This window comes from Delphinapterus leucas, chromosome 4, assembly GCF_059928025.1.
Source record: "Delphinapterus leucas isolate spDelLeu-1000000601 "Yukka" chromosome 4, BTC_Dleu_Yukka2, whole genome shotgun sequence".
Lineage (NCBI taxonomy): Eukaryota > Metazoa > Chordata > Mammalia > Artiodactyla > Monodontidae > Delphinapterus > Delphinapterus leucas.
The window spans coordinates 49920468-49925564 of record NC_143132.1 but is presented as its reverse complement, the minus strand read 5'-3'; the positions used below and the strand labels follow the sequence as shown (position 1 = coordinate 49925564).

General features: G+C 38.7%; 1 protein-coding gene across 1 annotated transcript in view; it reads right to left on the bottom strand.

Annotated features, from left to right (window-relative positions):
* Nucleotides 1-5097, bottom strand: part of ZPLD1 (zona pellucida like domain containing 1) — a 133159-nt gene that overhangs the window by 100397 nt on the left and 27665 nt on the right. Inside the window, exon 2 of the mRNA XM_089910510.1 lies at nt 2234-2350. The gene's annotated coding sequence lies outside the window, so the exon portion shown is untranslated. The remainder of the gene's footprint in view (nt 1-2233; nt 2351-5097) is intronic.

Sequence of the window (5097 nt, the reverse complement as noted above, 5' to 3'; positions counted from 1 at the left end):
CTACAGAGAAAAATAAAATCAAGTTCCTGAATCTACAAAACTGAGAAATAAGACTTGGAAAAATAGTGATACCCTAAATATCACTACATTATATGTATAGTTATACTTTATAATTATACTATATACTTTATATACTATACAGTATATAAAGCAATATGGAAAGGGTGATGCTGTTATTAATTTGTAACCCTTACAATGAAAGATGTTTTTGAAAGCCTGAGGCAAGGGTTCGATACATAATTTGCAGGCTCAGTGCAAAGCAAAAATGTGGACTCCTTATACAAAAGAAAGGAAAAAAAGCTTTTTCTGTTCTGCAGTCTCTCACCCTGTCATGGTGATTTCCATTTGCTTTCAACATTCTGCTCCCTTGGGAGTGAGGATACCAGCAGGACAAGTATAGACCCTCACAGGTGTCCTCTCCACATCCATCCCTAAGTCCCCACAGGGAACAGAGGGCAGCAGAAGTCACCGGGTAGAAGTAAGGGAGTGGGTTACTAGACACCCAACCAGGGGAGGTGGGGACATAGGGAGCTGACAGGAGGCAAGACCATGTGTGAGTAGAGGCTCCAAGATCCCCGTGCATGCTCCATCATCCCACTGGGATGATTTTGACTATAAAATACAAATTTAAAGCAAAATTATTAATAATTTTATGATGACCACATTGTGTTAAATCCTAAGCATTGGGCCTTCTGTAACTGCCCTAGTCACAGGCCCATACACCTGGCTCTTCCTAAGGCAGATGTAGTTACACCGCCTCCCTGTCCAGGCCCTGGCTCTGACTTAATCTGCCTCATCTATTTCTACCATCTACAGCCCAGCCTGGCTGCTTTTAGGACTCTGTGCTGATGTGGTCTTGGCAGAGAACCCTGAGCTTTTCTGTTTGCCATTGCTCTGTACCCACTTACCTTCATGAGTTCATATTGCTCTTGCTACAGAAATTTATCTTCCTAATTACTATGTCGCCAATTTCCACAACTCCTCTGAAACCCCATTCAAATGTTTATGCTCCTTTCTGGTCACTAACAGTGGAGGAATGTGGGGTTTGAGAGACCTCTATGACTTAAGTCACATCCAGGCTGAAAAGCAGCTTAGAAAAAATAGCCTCATGACTCAAATTATCTTCTCCCCCATGTAAGGCCCTTATTTCTGACTATAAAAGACACCACCAAGGAGGACCACACTGTCAGTTATTGGTCAAGCTGGGATGTGCATTCGAACAACTGCATGAGTTACAATAAACTATAAGTGTAAGAGGCCGGGTCTGAGGGGTTACAGACACTTCATCTGTCTTGATACCTCTTCAATGAAACAGAGTCTAAAATGTCATGTTATTAATTAGTCCAGTTATGACCTTGGACAACTCACTTCATGGACAACTCACTTCATATCTCTCTCATTCTTTATCTGTCAAAAATCAAAAAGTTGAAATTACATTCTCTAAGTCCTAACCAGTTTCAAAAGTATTTAATTCCATGAAAGAAAATAGAAAGGAAAGAAGAAATGTAACCAAAGACCCTTTTCACTAAAAATAGAGCTACCATATGATCCAGCAATCCCACTTTTGGGCATATATCCAGAAAAGATGAAAACTCTAATTTCAAAAGATACATGCACCCCAGTGTTCATTACAGCACTATTTACAATAGCCAAGACATGGAAGCAACCTAAATGTCCATCAACAGATGACTGATAAAGAAGATGTGGTACATATATATAATGGAATATTATGTAGCCATAAAAAGAATGAAATAATGCCATTTGCAGTAACATGGATGGAACCAGAGAATATGTACTAAGTGAAGTAAGTCAGACAGAGAAAGACAAGTATTATATGATATCACTTATATGTGGAATCTAAAAAATAATACAAATTAATTTATTGATAAAACAGAAACAGATTCACAGACATGGAAAACAAACTTTTAGTTACCAAAGGGGAAATGTGGGGGCTGTGTGTAAATTAGGAGTATGGGATTAACAGGTATACACTACTATATATATAACAGATAAACAACGAGGACCTACTGTATAGCACAGGGAACTATATTCAATATCTTATAATAACCTATAATGGAAAAGAATCTAAATATATATATATACAAATCACTTTGCTGTACACCTGAAACAAACACAATACTGTAAATCAATAGAAAACAAAATAACAAACAAAACCAAAAAGGCCTTTTTTAAATAAATCTGAAAATGTATCTTTCAGTATATCTGTTTTTACCTCTAATGTGGCATGGATCCCTGATGTGTCAGTTCAGGTCCTCTGGGAGGAGGTGCTGAGATGAAGTGAGGAGAGCAAGAGGTCCACTGGGCTTGAGGGATAAGGGGTGGGCAGTGCCTGTGAAAAACAAAAGAGGAAGAAGCAGAAGTGAGCAGGAAAAGCTTTCAGGAACAAAAAAGATCTGACACTAAGGAAAGGGAAGGAGGGAGAGAGCAGAAATGGGCACTGAAAGCCTCAGAGTGCTACAAACCTGAAAACGTCTTTGGTAACCTGATGGGGAGCTCCAGAGCAAAGACGGCCCTTTGGAGAGTACTCTCATGTAGTGTACAGAGGATCACCCGGGAAGACTGGCCTCATATCAAACACTGAGAGCATTCCTGAGGTCCTGCTGCTGGAGGTGGTTGTCTAACTACAAGTTCTTTCTTGCAGGGAGATTCATGGTGTACAACTCCATGGCTGCACCCCGATCATGTTTATTATAAAAGCAAGCCATGATGTTAAGAAACCCAGGCATTTTTGTCAGATCCCTTCACAGGCTTACATTTCTAGGACTCAGTTCTAGTATTTTTAACGTAATGGGACAGTTGATCATCATTAATGAGTATTGTATAATTAATGAGGATTAAAATAATTTTAAAAAAAAACGTGTGGAGTAGAGAAACTTAGAGCTAGGAGGAATCAAAAATTATTAGCCCAACCCCTTCATTTGACAAAGAGAAAACTGAGGCCCACTGGGACTAAGCACCCAATGTTACCATCGGGCTAGTTAGTGCCAGGGCAGGAATGGAACCCACACCTTCTCACCCCCAGCCCAGGCTTCTTTTAAAGAAGCTGAACAAGGCAAAAAAAAGAGAAATTTTATTTCACCAACAGTTCAGGCTTTTAAAAAAATATTCAGAATTGGGAACAGATGTTCTGTCACACTGATGGGGCAGACAAGTAAAAGTTTAGAACAGAACTCAGCACCACAAAATCCATATAAGGTGAATCATATTACAGTTGACCCTTGAACAACATAGGTTGAACAGCTTAGGTCCACTTATACACAGATTTATTTTTGATAGTAAATACTACACAATGGATCTGTGGGATCTTGGTTACGGGGAACCAAACCACATATAAGGAGGGCCAACTATAAATTATAGGCGAACTTTCAACTGAACGGAGAGTTGGCAACAAGGCTATCTGATTTAACTTAAACATTTAAGTAACTAAAGTAAACATTCTGCTTCCATGAGGAAGAGATTTCTAACAATGAAAACAGAGACCATCTTGATCATTGGACAAGTGTGAATAGGATCAGGGAAGCCAAAAACCTTGAGGAGCTGGGTAAAAGAGAGAGATGTACTCCATCCTCTCCCTGCAAGCCAGAGAATAAGCCAAATGAGTAGGTCTCAATAAGCTATTTATTTAGAGAAATGTACAGTTTATACAGATTATAGGATAAATAAGTATGATACTTATTTGGGGATCACCATAATACTAAATGCTTTTCTCATAAGTCAACTCCAGTTACAATGTTTGTTATACAGAAAATAGTAATATATAATCATTATCATTTTCAGGTAAATAATTATTATAGCAAGTGTTACTAGCTTGAAAGACACTGATAACTTCCTAAAAATACCTAAAAATATTTTGTTGTTTGAAGCACTAAGAAAAGTATATATGGCTAAAGCTAAGTGGCCCCTGAGGGACGGGCTCTGAGACTATTACAGCTTTGACATGGTACCTTCCGTTATATAAAATGTGACCTCGTGTCTCAGAAGACCACTTGGCTGGAGGAGTTCTTCCTACTGGCACACTACTATACTGGGTGCTGTCTCTAGGCAGAAAAGTAGAGAACAACTTTCTTCTATCAAAGCATTTCTAGTTGAAATGGAAATATAGACCTTATATAGGAGATAGCTGAAGGGTTAGTATATCGTGCGCTGTCTTGGCTCTGGTCTCTACTTAGAGCTGTGTCACTGCTTGGATCTAGATCAGCTGAGTTTTGTTGATAGTGGCAGGGAGAAATTCTCCATCATGTTATATCGAATCCTAACAAAAACCCCTGCAGCACAAAAAGCAGGTTTACTATCAACTCACCCTTACCTGCAACATTATCTCAATTCTAACTTTGGTTAACACAAAGTATCTGGCTTTGTTCTCCGGGACAGTTCCCACACCCTCTAGAATTTAGAATTTCTAACTGAAGGCCTGCATGAGGGCAGAGTACTCAGGCAGCCTGTGCTTCAAAAGACTCAAAATGAAAAAGGCACAGTAAAATAAATCAGTTGGACTACTTAGCGGTAAATGTCTCATTTTCTTGTTGTGTTTAACCTTCCTACTGAACGGAACAGTAATGTATATCCTCTCACTGCATTCTTAATAAGGTTATTTACACTGCATATCCAATCAATTTGTGTCCTATGCAATAAATTCTCAGCTCTGAAATGTGTGTGAGAATGCAGACATCATTATTAGAGGAATTAACCTTGTAAACGAGGAGCACCCTTATTGAAACTCTGGATTTTGATTATTCAAGAGTGACACAGGAATACAGCCAGTTTTGTGCAGAATTATAATGATCAGCCTTGCAAATAGCCACTGGCTATGAATAAGCAACTATCTTTTGGCAACAAGTGAAGAATTCTGACTTCATTTTTAAAATATTTCTGTGTTGGTTTGTAATTTCCAATACCAGCAGAAGAAAAAATATTGCATGTATCTCCAATGTATAGAATTAAGGGCTTATTCATCAGTAGTGATTGTACTTTGAACTGGTTGAGCCAAACAAAGCCAGAAGGAGGAAAGACAGAGTAGAACTTTTTCAAGCCACAGGACTGCTTATCACCTCTAATATGCCCCAGATATTCTTCTAT